This window comes from Anser cygnoides, chromosome 13, assembly GCF_040182565.1.
Source record: "Anser cygnoides isolate HZ-2024a breed goose chromosome 13, Taihu_goose_T2T_genome, whole genome shotgun sequence".
NCBI lineage: Eukaryota > Metazoa > Chordata > Aves > Anseriformes > Anatidae > Anser > Anser cygnoides.
The window spans coordinates 7,470,370-7,489,397 of record NC_089885.1 but is presented as its reverse complement, the minus strand read 5'-3'; the positions used below and the strand labels follow the sequence as shown (position 1 = coordinate 7,489,397).

The 19,028-nt window shown below is 41.9% G+C and overlaps 1 protein-coding gene across 2 annotated transcripts in view; it reads right to left on the bottom strand.

The window, feature by feature from the left end:
- The window catches only part of IL1RAPL2 (interleukin 1 receptor accessory protein like 2), a 425,448-nt gene that overhangs the window by 387,908 nt on the left and 18,512 nt on the right, over positions 1-19,028 (bottom strand). For both annotated transcript variants that reach the window (XM_048075288.2, XM_048075281.2), the window contains exons 8-10: positions 13,807-13,944; positions 11,467-11,534; positions 10,419-10,547 (exon numbers count right to left, since the gene is read on the bottom strand). The gene's annotated coding sequence lies outside the window, so the exon portion shown is untranslated. The remainder of the gene's footprint in view (positions 1-10,418; positions 10,548-11,466; positions 11,535-13,806; positions 13,945-19,028) is intronic.

The window sequence follows — 19,028 nt, the reverse complement described above, 5'->3', positions numbered from 1 at the left end:
GATGGAAAGACCCAAGGAAATTCTTCCAGAAGGAAAGAAAATCCCTCAGAACAGTCCCACTGTACCTACAGAAACTAACTCCAAAATCTAAAGGAAAACGTGTGTTTTGAAACTTACTTTCAAACTAGATCCATTCCCAATCCAACTGAAGAACAGAGAATTGCACTGCTGACCAAAAATGCCCATCTGGCAGGCCATGCTCTTTTAAAAAAGTACTGCACAGCAGGAGGAACAACAACTCAGCCAGGTGAGCCGTAAGAACAAGTGAAGGCCAATACCTCAAACCCCACCCAGAGAACTCTATAGACAGCTCAGGGACACCAGCCCAGTAATATTGCTGCCTGTGCAGGTACTAATCCAGGATAGATGCCTGTGGTCATTCAGGACCTGGATGCCAAGCACAGTGCTCTGATCAGCACAAGCCCAATGACAGTGCCTCAGGAGCCCCCACACACAAGAGAAACAAGGTGGGGGGTGTTTTAGTTTATTTGTGGGGGTTTTTTTGGTGGATTTGGATGTTGGTTGTTCTTTTGTTTTGCTTAGTTTAAACCTGACTGCAGCAAAAATGTGCTCACTACAGTGCTTACTGCCGCAGCTGCCGCACCGTTACTGGCTTTGGTTTCTGCAACAAGGCAGGCTGCGGACCAAAAGCAGCCGCAGCATCTCCAGTGAATGAAAATACAAACGACAGCAAGGAGCGCATCCCAAGGGCACGGCTGCAAACTCCGGCACAGGTCGAGCAACGCCTGCTTAGTAAGAGCTGCAACAACTCCACGCAGCAAACCTTCACGTCCTGTGGCAAGTGTCCAGCGTGCATGGCAGGGCAGAGAGAGATCTTGCTGCTTCTACTCATTTTCCCCACCAAACCATCTACATTGCAGGTTTATCTACACGGAGGTCTAGCCAGCTAGCTCTTATGCATATTGTGTAAGTATTTGCACAGTGCCAGCCTCTGGCACTGGTTCATTCAAAGAGGAAACAGAGGTGAAACAATCGATCTTCTGGGGACTGGAAGCTGTCCTGTGCAGCTATGCAAGTATTCCTAGGAATACTCAGTGCTGAAACTCAGTGTTGTTGGATTTCTGGAAAACACTACTTTGTTCAAGACCGTTTATGTAACTTAATTGAGGTGTAACTACTGGCTTCAGCATATTGGGGGAAAAAAGGACATATCCCCCTTTTTATTTGGAAAAATTAATTCTCCATTCTATATCTCATTCAGTACTCACAAAGTCATCACTTCCAGAATATGAGGGGACATATAGTAAAAAAGTTTTCACTATTAAAATATTTGTATTTCAGACCTTAAATCACGATCAGCAATTTCTGTTTGAAATACCTTCTCAAGATCACACTGTCTCCTTCCAGGAAGAGACTGACACAATTGGTGATGCATTAACAGTGACGATCAGTAATGTGTCAGGCACCATTGCCTAACAAGTAACAAAATGAAAACAGAAGTATGTGCAAAATAAGATTTTATAACTCCCAGTTGTCAATTTTTATTTAGCGATGAGTTAATGCCTTTGGCATACAATTCAGGACAGGAGTTGACAGTGCATGGTGGCAACTGGAAATGGGGAGCGTGACTTAAGGCTAGCACTGGAATCCTTGCGAAACTTAGGAGAATTTAAGTCATCCTGCCATGAACAGTTTCCCTGCTTTTTGTTGTTGGCAGGGATGTCTCATTAAAAATTGAAGACTGTAATTTTTAGATTCCAAACCACCTGAACAACATAATTAACAATGCATGAGCAGAAAGTAATCAAGCATCACTTTAAGATGTTTGCAGGGTGTTTTTTTTTCCCTTTTCTGTTGTTTTGTTTTTAAATAAGATGTGCAAGCATGTCCACGAAAGCAAGGAATTAGTATCTCTGCCTTGAACTAGCCAGGTGAAGTCAGGTGTCTGCTCAGACGCTTCCGCCTCAGCTGCAGGGCCTTTCTTTTAGCTCCAGTTGCAGTATGTGCCAGAGTGAACATTTCAAGTGGGCACAAGTGGAGATGGTAATGCCATGCAAATCAGACTTTGCACGTCACCTAGCAATGTCAGGGTGACACCTACGGTAATGCAAGCAGAACTCTGTGTACAACACTTATGACTTCAGACTTGAAGGAGTCTAAAATGGCAGTGGAAGCATCCAAAAATTAATAAAAAGCAAAGAAGATGAACCTGAGAGTGAGGCAAGAAGGGGTTTCAGGGAACAAGGTCCACAGGAAACTTTCTGTTTCCTGAAAACAGAATAAATTCAGAAGCTGCACAAATATTGAACCCGCAAAAGTTGTGCAGTGAGGTGGACAGAAACTTTCAGGAGAGACACGTTTCATCCAAAACACTCTCTAGTCAATGAATTCAAAATACATTTTTTGAAACAAGTTTGACTGACTTTGGACAACCCAAAGAGAAAATTCCACTGATTAAAGCTAGGCTGCAAATAAGGGCAGAGGAACCAGGAACTTGCTCGAGGTGGTTGAGCAAGTCAAGGCCACAGAATCCAAGGACTGGAGCAAACTGCAGTGACCCTGAGTGTGCACGCAGAGGATGGTTCAGGAACTCAGCACTCCCTACCACAAAAAGGGGTCCTGAATAAGGAACAAGCAAGACCAGAGCCAGCAAAAGCAGCAACCTGCATAAACAAGGGGAGGAGAAGGAACGGGAAGAGACAGAGCAGGGTACCCTCAGCCACCAGTGGCATTGCTATGACACCTTGGAGCCTGTGGTGCCACAGCTCAGAGCACGTGGCACAGAACAAGCTCCAGGTCACCAGCCCCCTTACTTCTCCTACCTGTTTCAAGGCTGCTGTCGTCAGTGGCAATACTGGAAAAGAGGAATGTATTTTGCCCAGAAGCAGCATGGGCCAAGGGAAATAAATTCACAGTGACATATTTCAGCATTTCCAAAATGATGTTTTGCCAGGATATCCAGTTCACAGGAAGTGTCAAAATATTTGGTAGCAGTCTGATTCAAACTGACACGAAATGTAATTAAAAAAACAAGTTGTTTTACAACATGGAAAATCTGCCTTTTGGCCAGCTCTAACTGATAGCCCTGTGTCAGCCCCAAAAAACAAACAAACAAACAAAAAAAAAAGCAGGCATGTGTTTCTCTGTTCTTTTTTTCCCCTTACTGCATTGCACACCTGTAAGAACAAGGGGGCAAATTGCCTGTTAGATCTCATCGGGCTGATAGGAACCTGTCTCCCATTTTCCATCATCAGAATTAGCGGTCAATCAGCCAAGTTCTCTTCCACCACCATAGCAAAAAATGCAAAGGGCTCACATTTATTTTATAGTTTTATAGTAGCTAGGCTACCTTTAGAGATTTATGTCTTGCTTTTATGCTTTACAGCACTCCTTGAAACATTAGTAATATCATCTAGGCAGGAGCAATAAAACGCCAGGACCCTTTACCACATGCAACTCTGTCTGATACCAAATCAAGTTTCTCAAGTGAAATATAGATTCAAGAAAGAAGTGGCTTGAGAAGCGGAATCAAATTCATCTCAGTTATACTCATGCCACCGATGTCAATATATTACATCCCTACTGGGCTAAACCAAGTGTTTCTTCTGCAAGATGCAAGTACCACTTTGGATCTGAAACTAGACTGACACAGGACTTTGCATCTATTTTTAATGTTACAGTTTTACACTTTTTAACTCTGAATCAGCCTTTTTTTTAATAAGAATAATTTCTAACCTTTTTTTCCAAAGCTATCTAACGGAATATTTAATAAGACCCAAGGAAATGTGCACGGAGAAGGAGTAACAGACTGATTTTAAGCCTGCTATTAGTCAATGAAAAGATTCTAGACGAAAGACTGTAGATAACCTAATAGTCTTTTCAGTCTCTGTCTCAGATTCCCCAGACCTTGTGGGAGAGTTAAATATGAATTACGGCCACAGTCTGGTGATCACGCTGATATTTATTTCCCAGACAACATAGAATATAAACATTTACTTCAGCAGACTTTACTTCTGTGGACTTGAGCACCAAGTTGCACCAAGAAAGACCTCCTCACTCAGACTAAGACCCTTGGTGTCACTCTGACAATGAGAAGAGCACTTCGTGTGAGTGTACTCTGTAGCCTCTGATATGACGTCAGATAAAAGGAAAATCCTTCAGTGCAATTGAGAATTAAATTCACAACATATCAAAGCAAAAAAGAACGAAATCAAACTGCCATCAGGAAAATGATTTATATAAATGCCTAGTGGAGAGAACTGAACCACTGCTCCGGGTGGTGGTTGAATGCCACAACAACATACATGCCAGTCTCCATCCGTCAGGATGGACCAGTAGCAAAACATTCACCATGGTATCCCTCTCACAGATTTCTGCTTGTTGCCAAGCAGCATTTGAAGGCTTTTCCCTGTTATGCTGGCCTTCACAGCTGTCAGAGAGGAGCCACCTCCTCCCAGTAGAACTGTCCAAATGGACACACCGGTCAAAGCACTTTGTGCTTAGCCCACACTGCCTCTTACTCTCTTGTGCTGTCCAGTTAACTTGCTCTTGTAACACCCCTCATCGCACTCAGAAGTTAAATTGCTCCCTCCTTAACTCACAAAAGCCCAGGGGGACCAGCAGCTCAGAACGCCTCCAGATAAATACATTTATTATGAGGTACATCCCTGTCACTCTGATCAAGGGATGAGCACCAGCAGCTGGTTGGTGACGGAGGGCCACGATGGCCTGGGTGGGCCCTGGTCTGCACAGCCAGACGTCACATCACACACGGGCTGCACGGCATGGATGTTTGGGGCAAGGACCAACCACACACACCACCCCCAAGAGACTCCCCTTTAACCCAGGCACATCTAGAAGTGAGGCTGTGCCCGCTCTCTGAGCAGCGAAGACTGGGAGATCACGGTCAGAATTCATTGCTTTCTAGAGACGATCAGTGACAGTGATTTATGGTTTAATAGCAAATTCCCCATGAGTGCTTAATAATACAGATTAAATCCTAATAAATGTGCTTCCCGCAGGTTTAAATGACTAACTATATGATCTATTAGACTTGTCTCATTATGTACACAGTTTTTCTTGGTAAGCGTGGAAATTTCTAAAGAATTGGCAGCATCTGCACGCAGAGTATTAAACAAACCTATTTTTTACTGGAGGAATTTTGTACAAATTAATTCCAGCCTTGAAAATAAAAATGCTAAACTCCATATTATCTGTGTATATCTATTAGAAATATTCAGAACAAACACTTAAAATCATTAAGAAAATTAAACTGTTAAATACTCTACAAACATTCTAACAAATCATGTCAAGCTGCAGTTTTGTATTTCATTTTCTAGCTATTTTATCTGTTTTGGTTATATATTCACAGCACATATACTGTGTTATTCCTCCCAGTTCCTAATACCGATGCGTGTTGACCACTAAAGGAAAATTTTAACACACAGCTGCTTTTAGTTAGCATCTGTCAGAAACCCAAAAGATTAATGGATCTGGTGCTGAGCAGCGGGTCCAAACTTCACAAAAGCTCTGCTAATGTTTTGATCAGTCTGGAGCAAAAGGGTATTTAAGAGTCGCTCTGACAGCTAGAGGGAGGGAAATAATCACTTTGAATGAAAAATCCAAATTCGCTCAACTGGTAATGAAATTGCACTGAATATTGATTCTAGGCTCTAATAAGCTCAGAAGTTCAAAGCAAGCACTGGAAGGCAAATATTCCCTCCTCTTCTGTCAGGCAAATCTGTAGTACTACCACAAGGTAGGATTTCACTCCCTTCTAAATATACAGGATTATAAATGAAGTCTGAAAGCGGTCCTGCAATTTCTCTCTCTCTCCCCCCTGCCCTTTTTTTAAAGCTGACAAATTGAATATCAACTAAATTTTACCCTACAGAGCAGCACTTTAAAGTGATTTACATCTAAATGAATAGGTTTCTGTCTCCCTTTGGTTTTCAGAAATTATGCAATTGCCTTTTTTATTTTTTTCCCTAAAACAGACTAATCTGAGATTAATGTTCAGCTAAAGCTCATCCTTCATTCCTCCCAACCACGCCAGAGATGTTAATGACAACGTTAGGAGTCTGTTTTGCAGAGGATTTCAGACACCACAGCACTGGAGGAGAGCTACTCATCAACAGCAGAAGGGGACCTCTTCAGACTTTTGTCGATCACTTCCCAAACCATCTTTCCTCAGGAGATGGAAGGACAGACCACACTAAGAAAGGGAAGGAGGACAGTCTTTTTGCTGAGAGTTTGATGTAATTAAGGAGCTGCTCATATGACACTGATCAGAGGACAGCTTCCAGTGGTTTGCCTTCCAGGCTGCAACTCCCAGGCAAAGGCACTGTGCTCTCTCTGCATTACCTGTGGAGCCTTGCTGGTGGCAGCCTGTCCCTCTGTCTGTTCAGGTAACCGCAATTTATTGTATACAGCCTCATATTCTGTCTGCTGGATAACACAAGAGGATCCCACGCACTTAAAATTGTACTGACCACCCATTAGGGTCTACGTTGTCAGCGGGGAATTGCACAGGTCTGAAACTAACAATTTTGTCTATGCTGCTGACCAGGCAAAGTGCCTTCCTGTTTGATACTTTCATTCTCTACCTCTGGAGTGGAATGAAGTCCATTGCAAACCACTGATGGAAACACTAGGCATGGCCTTGGAGGCTTCAGACGCAGTTAAGTGCAACACCAGCATCTCACAGACCGATTTCAGGCTACCTCAGCCTTCTGCAGCCTGTGCTCCTATCCCCCACGCCCTGGTCATCATACAGGTGGGACTTGATGCTGCTTTAGACCTTAGATCTTCTGCCCCCTGCCCCCCTTTTCTATATATATATTTGTATTTTTTTTAAGTAAAATGTGTATTTCCAGCTCTCCCTTCCTGAAGCCCAATTATCCTTATCTTTTACCAACTCCAGCTACTCTGCTCTCATCCTCCAGTGATGTGCAACAAACATCAGCCTCAACCTCCCCATCTTCTCCAGAAGGGAAGTACTTCTCTCTTCATACCACCCAGAAGCTCCCTGAAGAGCAGGGCACTTGCTCTCTTCTTTTAGACCCGTCTCCATCCTAACTCAACGTGCACCTCCCTCATCTGGTGCTGTCTGTTAGCGTGATGACCGACTGCTACTCAGAGTAGCATCCTCACCTCTGAAGTCTAAAACACCTTTCAGTGTCTGGAAGAGCCTAGAGCCAGGGTATGAGGAACACAATACCATTTTGTAAGCCTCTTCATATCAGTCAGGCCTCCAACCATTAGATGTCAAATAAGTAAGAGCATCAACGTGTGCCTCTAGCACCCTCTTTTCTTCCCACTCTCATGCTCTGTGATGCTGTCTGCATTTATCATCCAACCAGAAAGTCAATGTCCCTGAAAAGATTAGCAGGTGATTAAAGTGTATGGCAAGACCTTCCCTGACCACACTGAATGTGTGCCTCAGAATGAAGCCTCAGAAATCACAACTCAGAATATATCAAATAATCGTCAGGCACTTTAAAGCTTTTGCCCCCATACCTTCCTTAGGCCGGTGTAAAAGTTCTGTGTGCTAACAACTGCCTCATTATTCTCTCTCACAAAGGAGGAAAAAAAAAAATTCAAAGAGAAAATAAGTTCTCTTGTTACAGCTCTGCCCAACCTAGCCAGGTGTGACAAGGCCAGTATTTCAACAGATCATTTGAGCATTGCAGCATTGCTGACTGTTGTCAGAATGCTTTTTTCTTCACTGTGCCTCCCTTTCTCTCCCATGGTAAAAGGTCTGATTGTTTTCAAATGGCAAAATATTAAATCCTGAACCTTGATTCCTATGGGAAACTCATTACTGTCGTCGTTAAATGGTCTTTGATCTTCAGAAAGAGAGAGAAGAGCAGAAAATATCTGTACTTATGTGCTTGTCATTAGAATATCATTTTTACATGTTACCAAAAAGAGGTCAGACTGGCTCTATTGTACTCTTCAGCTGAAATTCAGAAAACAAAACCCCCACTAAGTGTGAAAAAATGACCCTATTTTGATTCTTTCAGGACTGAATACATACACTAAAATGCACCTAGACCTCTCACACATACCCTTCACACAAGGTAGCGTCCCTGACAGGTGATCACTTCCAGGTTTCCCACATCTGAACATCATATTGGTCACTTGCTGCTTACAAGCACAGCTCTGTATCTGTATCTACACATACCTCAAAAAGGAGGGAAAGCATACCTGGCAGAGCAGCACGAAGATTTCCTTGGTATATATGAACAACTGTGAGATCTCAGCAGCTCTGCTCAGAATATAAGTAGAGGAGCTGTCCTTGGGACGGCCAAGCTTCATAAGTGCATTCCAGAGTTCATCTAAACTTTGATCCCAAGGACAAAAACGGTTGTCTTTTTCTCTCTCCTCTCCATCAGCCTTTTATATGAAAACAAATCTGATTCCAAAAGCACTCAAAGCTCCCTGACTAGCATATACATCAGACTCTCTTCAGGGAAGTTTTGTTATTTGTTGCTAAGAGCTGGTTGGGGGTTCTCAGCAAAATTGGTATTTAAACTCTACCTAGCTGCAGCAGGACTCTCAGATTTCATGGTCACTAACTCACTCGTGTGCCTCTGGGTAGGCACCTCGGGTACTTTGCTGTTTGGGTGCAGAGCTGGGTGCTTTAACGAAGCTTTCAACTATGAAAAAAAAATCCGACTGTTGTCTTACTAGACCACAGTCAGCAGAAAGATCGTCAGCAGGGAGTCAGAGATTCTCTGTCCCAAAAGCTTTGGAACTGGGATTTTGGTCTGGCAAATGGTTGTGGGGAAGGGGGACGGTTTCCCCACCATGGCATCTTTACTGTCTGGAAAGCTCTGGAGCTGACACGAGTGTCCCACTTCTGCTCTTTCTTTCTTCTCCTGGTAGTCACCACATTTTACTCTAATGCAGTGCAGCCGCACATTTAAATTCAGGAAGTTCCAGGCTTGAAGCTGGCTGCCAGCATCTCCCTCTCTGCACAGCATGACAGACCTCACAGCCCAGCACATGGTTCCCAGTTCATCTATTGTTATAAGTCACAGCCCTTTGTGCCTCAAGGACGTCACAACAAAGGGCAAGTGAGGAGAATGGACTATTGAATTATGTCTTATGCGCACTGAAACAGGATATTAATTATTGTAGAAGACACAATAGAGACTGTGATAAAGGACAGAAGGGGACAGTTGGTTTATTATGACCCATTCCCTGCTGCTACCTGTACCTTTCTTCATCTGAACAAGCTCAATCTCAAGAATAATCAGATTCTGGGAGGGCGGTGACATTTTTGGGTGCATTGGCCCGAATCTACCAGTACTGTACAGCATTGCCATGGCAAATTGACATCTACGGATGTGCCATGTTCCTGGTAAACAGCAAGGCATGCAGTATGTTGCCAACTGCATATGCTTTCTCTGGATAGATCAGTACAGTCACTGGGAAAAAATACTTGCCAAATCCCTGAATACAGCATGAATATCAGGGCAATAAGGAAAGGAAAGCATTGCCCACATAAACCAGGCAGTATTCATCCCTCTACGTGTCTGCTAAAATAGAGGAAAATAAGTTACTGCACGGACGATCACAGGTTAAACCCCACATGCACCTTGTACATGACTGGATCTTCTGGTGTTAGATGTTGTCTGGACAAATGCAGACAACTTGCCTCATAATGTCTGCTTTTCCAGACTAGAACTCCACAGTCAGCTATTTCCAGTCTAAGCATCCCAGTAAACATTATGGTGCATGGAGCTGATGGGAAGAATAAGTATACATCAGCAGAGCCCACAAGTCAAACAAACCCGGAAATTAGTCTCAGCTCAGATTCCTTTTCAAATTTCCTTTACAATGTCTCATCTGCTACCTATTAGGAGGGGTGGAAGAATCAATTTATACAAGGTCTAAGATATGGATTAACTGCGACTGCTCTCATGACAGAAAGCACCCAGCATTTAAAGAGCAGTAACTCTACCTACCAACCTGTAAAGCCCTCTCTGAAACGATACTACCTGAAACAAAAAATAACCCATGGTGCATCAGCTGGGCACAGGATGCAGAGATGCATGTTTTTGCCATGGCAATGATTTTAATTTTATCTTCTTGAGCATTTGATTCTTGTTACTGTCTTGCAACCCTGGAGACAACTCCTTCCTCTCTGTTTGTCCATCTGCAATTTTGCAGAGAAAAAAAAAAACCTATCAGCAGCTTTTTTTTTTCAATCACATACTTCACATGAAACTAACTTCTTTGAAATCTCCTAGCACATACAACGTCCCTGCTGCTGCAAGATAAAATGTGTCACTGCTCCATCTGCTTCTCATTTGCTGATGAGTCTGTACGGCAACATGCTGCTGAGAAGAATATTCCAAAAAAGAAGAAACTGTGCAGCCCAACAGATCTGGCTTTGACAGAGCTAGGGCCAGGTCTCATTAATCATTTTGCCACACTGCTTACAGTACCTGGTAAAGCATTAGGACTGCCTCTCGGATCCAATATTTCAGGGGCTTGCCAGAGGGATGAGATTCACAAACCTGAAGAATCTGCAGTGTCCTCTCTCCTGTCATGTCCACAGGCCTCATTAACGTCACCTGGAATGGGACACATCCCACATCACCCTAGATCTCCTGCATTAAAATTATGGCTATTTCCAGTCCCAGGAATGGCCCATCAGCTCAGATGCAAAAAGTGATTGCAACATCTACATCTCCTCCCCCCCACACTACCTGCTCAGCACCCTGGGGACGCAGGGTCCTGCTGGGTCCTGCTCTCCTCTGGTAGCCCACCTCACAGTCCTCTAGCTCCAGGCTCCTTGCTCTCACAGCAGCGCCCCTTGACTTCAAAGCACCACCACCCCTGGTGTCCTGAGACTTCTGAACCTTCAGAACCCTTATTGAGACCCAAGTGGTGGGGGGGTTGGGGGTAATCTGCTGCCCAGGGGGCAGATTGGAGAAGCAAAATAAGCAGCTTTTCCATTCAGGTCACCCAAGTCTGACTGTCCAGCCCGCTGCATCTCAGTAAAAACTGAGATTACTTAGGGCCTGGGGAGGGCTCTGGTATCCCATGGGCTCTTACCCTGTTTATCCACTCAAAGACAGTGATACACTCAGGACTGTGACCTCTTTATATCAAATTAACTCTAAGCTGCACATTTGGAAAAGTTTCCTAATAACCATGTCTATTTAAGTATAATTTTTAGATTAAGAAAATATCATTTTCTAAAGCATAAATGTTATTCTATTTTTCAAAATAATTGAGGGAAGGAAATGATGATTTGCATTTCATTTTCATGTTTTCAAACCAGCTGCAAATCAAAGAAATGCCTGATCTCTATTGAATTACAAACTGCCTTTGAACTCTTAATGTACAGCTCTTTCCTGTACTTAACATAAATAATGTTGTTATGGTACATGCCCAGTCAACAAAGGATGCACAGAGATACAAGAAAAGTGAAGAATCTGAAAGCAAGGTGATAAGATTTTCAAGGCAGAAACACATTTTTCTACTTACCATTGCCTAAGGATAAGACTATTTGAAGCAAAAAGACATGCAGCTCCTCATGTCTGATGAAAAGGTTACTAAAAAAGAAAAGAAGAAATTATGACTTTTCCCCCCAACTCTTTCTGATTTGACTCAGAAGAAAAACCAAACATGCCTAAAGGGGAAGCAAAGCAGCTGCCTTAAGACACTTTCTGAAATTAAAATTTTTACTGAAAAACTATGTGGTGAAATTATAGCCTAGGTTGAAGTTGGTGACACAGGATCCTTATATTTGAAAAGTCAGGTTTCTAAGAGAGCTGGTGAAGAAGAGCCCTAAAAGAAAATTGTGAAAGAAGCTATTACAGTACACTGCAACTTCATTACAAACCTGACAATCTGACAAAGGCAAACATCCCTCACCAATAGAGATGTGTGAATAACTGATCCCTTTGGATCAGTTGTTCAGCTGGAGAGAGAAAAACACATTTCGGGTAGACCTGAAGCTATTTTATTTTGTTTACATTTATGTATATGAGTGTGCACGTGTGTTTTATATATATATATATTTATTTATTTATTTCATAAAACAGTAACTATTCATTTTGGCTTGAACTACTCATTTCAGCCCCAAATACTTTTGTTTCACTTTGAACTTTTTCAAATAACAGCAAAGAGTAGAATCTGCCAGCTGCACTCTATCACAAAATCAGCAAGACATGCTATCTGCTAATTCAGCTAGGAAAAGAAAAATCTATAGAGATAAAAGAAATCCTTTTTCTGCTCATTTCAGAATAAGGTTTCAAATCTGTTTATCAGGGTAGTGTTTTTTTTAAAAAAAACAACAACAACAACAAAAAAAAAACCACCAGGATCTCTCTGGACCAGCTCAATTCTGCTGAAACTGGTCTACTTTGTCATCAACGCTGGGAATTATTTCTTGAGCCTGATTATTGATTAATATATATTTATATATATAATTTTATAGCCTAAAATTGATTATTTTTAAGCAACAAACAGGCATTATATGCTTAATGATATACAATCTCCTCCTGTAGTTGTTGTTCTCTTTATGAAATGTGTATGTACCCCCTCGAGGTAGGGAGTACGGTGACTTTTTAGCTCGGAGGCTCAGGTATTCACATGGCATACAAAAACTATCCAACCTATTTTACCATAGCCATATGGGTCACTCCAAGCTTGAAAAGTCAGGTCCTAATACTGATTGGAACTTCCCAGCTTAGAAATTCCATTTAGCTAAATTTAACAATTCAAAGCAAAATGTCTATGAAAAATCCCAACCACCTTTTGAAATGGCTCCACCACCTCCACTGGACATGGAGTTGCCTTAGAACAAAGGAACCTCCATCTTGCTCCAGAATCAGAACCCCATGCCTGTTTTGCACGGCCTGCCCTCCCAAAAGAAACCTGGGCCACAGCTGGAAGTTTACTTATACCCTCCAGTGAGGACCAATACCCTGAAGTTAGTTTGCTTGTCCTAGATCTCAAGACTGCCTCAATATGCTGCTTGCAGCCCCTCTGCAGTCACACTGTGATTTAACAGGCTCTTCCAAACCCTCCAAGGCAGCAAAAATCTAGCAGCAACTAGCTGAAAACTTCAAGACCTCGTAACAAGTCAGGAGATAAGGCAAACTCTGGCACATTGAACAAACCAGGGCAAACACATAAAGCTGCTCTGCAAGTCCTAATTGCTCATTACTAAGATGCAAAGGAGAGCAAATTTGGACAGCTGTAAGCAGCAATCTCTTGTTACTATTCCTTCAAGCACTCTCCCTCAGTCTTACCCATGGTCAGCAATTACCACACCAGCCTCACCCACTGTAACACTCTCCTGGGAACTCATGTACCAAGTGCACTTTCAGCCATTTCTTAAAAGCTGCAGATGACAGCAAATTTTGTTGGCTGGTTTTGTTTGTTTGCATGTTCTTTGGGGGGTTGTTTCTTTTCTTTCAGAGGTGTTTCGTGAAAGGAAGCCTTTCAAAAGCAGGAGAAATTAAGGGTATTTATAAAAATAACTAGAATCCTTCCTCAGGGCATCCTGAATAAGACATGCCTAACAGCCTTTAGTTCAATGTCAGCAACATAAGGGTTGATGAAGCATTGAAAAGGCACACCCCTCTCCATAATTAATTGGCAACGTCATTTCTGATTACTTCAATGGAGTGACAGCAAGTCCGTGATTACCCCAATATACACACACACACACACAGAGTATCTCAGAAGAGTAAACTGGAGTGAAGGTGAACGAATTTCAACCAAATGTTGAAAGGGTGGAAAAATTACTAACAATTTGAAGCAAGGTTTTATAATGAGAAATGTTGTGCAGTAATAAAGATGAGTGAAAATACTAACTTGTCAGTAGATCTCAATGCACTTCAGTTTGGGTCTGTTCTTGCACCAGCTAGTGAATGCCATGGTCTGAGTACTGTCTCCCCAGCATCCAGCATGTGCTCTTTGTTTCTTCTCCTCATCTTCAATCATGAATAATTTCTGGAAAAAGAAAGTCTAGTCAGTCTCTGCTGTCTTTCAAAACCTGATGTCAGCTACACACATCTCAATGGTTGGGATTTATAGCACAGGAACACCTCACGAAGAAAAAGACAAGCTTCTAACGAGGCAGAGAGAACCCGCGTTTTAGTTTAACAGATTTTTTGAGAACCATTTACAGCTTACAGTAGCCTCAGGGTGAGTCTGGTGTCTGCTGCTTGAGGTCTCAGGAACTCTCCACTCACTTCATAAGGAGCCAGGCATGAGGTATGAGAGAGGTCTCTAAAGAATTCTGGTGTTCACTCTGGAAGTTTGTAGTGGTGTCTTTTTGTACTCAAATGATACACAATCCCATCTAAGAACTTCCTCCTCCAAAAGAGATAATTTAGGTCTGCAATGAATTTTTTATTCTCTCAGTCATTATGAACCCGGGACAGTGAGAGTTCGGCTCCATGGAGCTGAGAACATGCCCTGCCTGACAGTTTAGCACCCTGTTTGCTTCCCTGCAGATGTCCCGTCAACATACTGACCTCTGCCCAGGCCAGGCTGGGGAACAATCACTTCAGGGGTATGGACCCAACCAGCTCTGTAGCTGTCCTGGAGGACTTCTTGCTCCAGCAGTGAAAAGTTTGTCTCCTAGTAGCAGTATGGCATTCACATTATAACTTTTAAGTATTTCTAAAAATTGAAATTCACATCTAGAATCAGTTCATCACCTCAATCAAAGCTATAAAACCTTTACAAATCCAAGAGATAAACTCTTGTTTTTATATCTAACGTAAAAATTGCACACCTCACAAGCCCACTTGTTCCTCATCCTCCCCAGCTGGGATACATCGATCTGCTAATCTTTCAAGCTTGCAGCAGCCAAGGCAAACACAACTGTACTTTCACTTAATTTATCATGCTCTTTTGCCTTGGCCACAGCTTACATCAGCCTTCTCGCTTCCTTCCTGCTCTGTCCCTTGGGTCCTTGCACAATCCTACCGGGACTCATTAGCTTAATGACTACAGCAAAAGGATTCTGTTCTTGCAGGTTTTGCTGGAGTCTCCCTGGTTACACACAGACCTCTCTGAAAGCCCAGACTCACAGAGGAAATTCCAGTTATGACACAGAGGTTCAGCTTAAATCAAGAACAGCCAGTTGAATTACCAATGCCTGCGGTACACGAGTTGTCCAATGTTTCTGCTCTTGCAGGACAGTAAGTCTGGCAGATTCCAATTTTGGCTTACCGTGCCTGCAGAAGACTCCTGCTCAGGAGAGATGCCTGCGGCCTGATGCTACCTGAAAATGCCACACGTGCTCTAGTGCAAACCACAGGCTCTGGAGGGTTTAAGTCCTCTCTCTACTGTTGAGCCAAAAGAGCCAGTGCTCCACCAGGAGCTTTGTAAAATAGAACAGGCAGAGTGGTCACCTTCTCCACTTATTTCCTGCCTTAAGCAACAGCACATTGTGCTCCTGCTTGGGGCCAGCCCTTAGCAGGTCCCTTCAGCTCTGGTTCTGTTCTTCCCTTCTAGCAGACTTGTGAAGAAGTGAAATCTCAGCTGTCGGGGGGTTGGCGAGAGGAGCAGGGTTTTTAGGTGAGAAGAACAGGCCAAATGCTCTCTTTCTATCACTCTCCAGTGTGCCAGCTTCACAAACCTGCTGACAGTCCTTGAGAACTGATGACATTTTTCAAAACATTGACAAAAATAGACAAGCACTTCCTTCCCGCCATTGAAAAAAAAAATCATCAACTATTTCCACAAAGCCCTTCTGCTCTCCACTCTTTCTCCGACCACCTTCACAACCAGCTCTTCTCCACCAAAACATTTACAAAGACCCCCCCAACATCCCATTGCTAAAAAATATCTTCTAGGGAGCAGCTATTTGACAGCTGTATCCATTAAAAGAAGCTACCATTTTAATAGCAACTCCCATAAGCTGTAAATTCTGGCCCTGTCGCCTAACACAAGAACTCTTAGTGATTCCCATAAAAAGATCTGCCTGAATGAGAGTTTAATGTAATGATTTAACATAATGTAAATGAAGCCATTAGTACCTGTAACTAATACTGGAAATAAAGTTAAGTGCTCATTGAGCTCGTAATTTCAAATTAAAAGGAAAAACAAACATGTTTTTAACAATTTAATTGAAAGGATTCATAACTCACTGCTCATATCTTGGCTTGCTGTTAAGATACTTTTGCGTTTTACATCCATTTCAGTCTAGCAACACTACTAAATCAATTTATTTCTGTAACCTGAGTACATACACTTGCTATATATACACTGTCCTTTAGCAACATGCAGTAAATTGAAATGAATAAATCTAATTCCTTTTTTTTCCTTTTTAAAGATATATTTATTTCTGTACTTCTTGTACTGATCCTTTAAAACCTATAAATAAGCGTCTGTGTTGGATGTAAATGTACCGAGCTATTTATTCTAGTAGGGCAATCCAAATACTTTACATAACCAGGGATTAATACGCCCATTATGAGCCATTAGTTGGCCTGGGAATAAGCTTGCAAGATGGGAAGCATTTCGGCTTTTACACAGCATGAGTTTAATACTTACATTCAGCACATGCCTAAGTCCCATGCAGAACTCGAGCCAAAGTGGCTGATCAGATTAGGGGCATGAAGTCTAGCATCCTGAAGGATCAAACTCTCACAGATAAACAATGTTCTTGTGGCAGGTACTGAAATGCGTGTGAAGAATCAGCTATCGCAAGCAGAGTGAAACCACACAGTTCTACTAGAGTCCAAAATCCAAAGGAATTCAGATTTGGGCTTTTACAGGAACTAGGTCTGGTTTTGAAATGTAGGTCTTCCTCCTAAGATCTTTGGAATTTAGCTTTGTTTTGGATGGCTCAGATTTTAAAGGATTCTTCAAAGGTTTCTTTTATCCTTCCACATTCCACTAGCTCTTCTCAGACACTTACCCCTTGTTCCTTTTGCTAATTAAACATCCACCATGCTAAGCCAGAGCTGTGCAGAGCATAATTCTGCAGATTTCATTTAACACATATGAATTCTGCTTTCCAGCTACAGCCAACGATGCTTTAGAAGCTTCCAAGGCCTCGTGTGCAAGCAAAGGATGAAGTCAGTGCTGCAGGAGTTACAGCTGAATTGCAGTTCTGCAGCCCAGTAGTGTCTTTGCATTCCTAGGATTAGCTGTACAAACTGCCCAGCCTGCTCCAACAAGTCCAAGAGCATACCTCAATCACTGACAGCATTACCTATCTTTAAAATAAAATGTCACAAGTAAAAGCTATCTGTTCTGCAGTTCACAAACATAAATACAACATTTTTCATCTCCATATAAGATGGTACCATCTTCTCGCAGCGAGGAAAATAAGGAAAGTCATGTTAGTTAAAGAACTGCTATGAAGCTATGTAGAGTCAGGGAAAGCTAGGAATACACCAAGTCTGTCTTTTGGGCTTGAGAGCACTGACTCCACTTTATTACTGGTATTTTGGTAGGTTCCTCAGTATTTCTGTATTCAGCTTATGGTGACCTGTATCTGCTCTAGCTCCCTGTTTGCTTCACCTGCAGCTGAAAGAGACTCAGGAAGGGAAAGAATAAAATGAGGCGGCCATAACGTAGGAACATTATGATGCGCTAAGTGCTGTCATGTAATTATTACAAGAAACACATGTAAAAAACATTTTAAGTCAATGTAAAGATTTTCTTAGTTGGAAAGAAACAGCGTGAAGTTAACACCTGGGTCTCATTAATATGCATGTCAACCTGCTTTCAAGATAAATAACACCATCCATGTAAACCATTTAATATAAAAGCAATTGGGAGACATACACAAACCAATTCATGCCGAGGTTTTAATTTAATGTTTAGATCACGATTTTGGCTGTTTAAATTGAGCATTAAGAATAAATAATAATGAAACATAAATGCTACTTGAGATTTGGTTTAATCTTTAAGAGATAGCCTGGCAGAAGTGGTCAGCAATTTGGGATTCAAAGCAAAAGTATCTCCAAAATCCAGAGGTTCTGTAACTGGAGAATTGTCTCCATAATCAACATAGATTATGGACTTCCACTACTTCCCTAGAGATACCAAGACTACCCATATTTGCATGAATTTCTTGAATTTCCAGCATTAAGAAGTTCTAAGTATTCTTACAAGCAGTATCCTAGGGACAGATTCAGAAAATTCAAGAGAAATCAAGAGAGGTTCCAGGTCTCAAACAAACAAAAACTTCAAGTTCCTCCACTGGGTGGTTTGGTATGACATTCGGAATATTAAGATCATATTCAACACAAATGCAGAACTGCAACTTGAGCTGTAGCTTGCCCTCAGCTGAGCAGGGCCAGGTATGGTTATCTTCAAAAAACTGGCACTCCAACACTGACAGTCTCAGCTCCCCAATTATAATCTCTGGTGATAATACCCTGACAGTTTTCTGTTATCATTTTCTTCATCTCCTCCTTCCACTCTCTCTGGTCCTTCTTTAAGACTACTCTCTGTTCCTGTGACTACATTTTTATTTCAACAGAGTCGAAATGATTCACTTTCCATCTAGTCCCCTGGATTCTGCTACGAGAACCATAAAGCTTGCTCCAACTTGAGACAAAATCAGGAATATTCCAGTACAGAAAAAGCAGTCAACTCCAATCTTTGGTTTTCTCATTTGCTACATCTTGACTATAGCTGCCTTATTTCTTTGATAAAGTCAACGAAGATATGCAGGAGAAGCCACAGTAGACATTATTCATATCATAATTAGCAGTTCTTTATGATTAAAATCCTATTTTCTAAAGTTTCCCAATTTACAGCTTAATCAAAAACATATTTTATTCCCACCCAAAAAAAGCTCCTTGAATAAGTTCTGATTTGTCAAGAAAAGATCCTTCTCCCTCAAAAACAAAAACAACCAAACAGAGAAAAAACAAAACCAAACAAAAAACCCTTCTCATATAGAATTTACTTTCAGTGTTTTTATGTAAAGTAGCCTCGAATTAATGACTTTTATACCGGCATAACACCTATGTGTATGCTGCCTCTACACACCCTGGCTCTATTATTTCTAACTTCATGCTAACCATAAAATTCTTCTCTCGAGTAGAATAATTTAACAAATT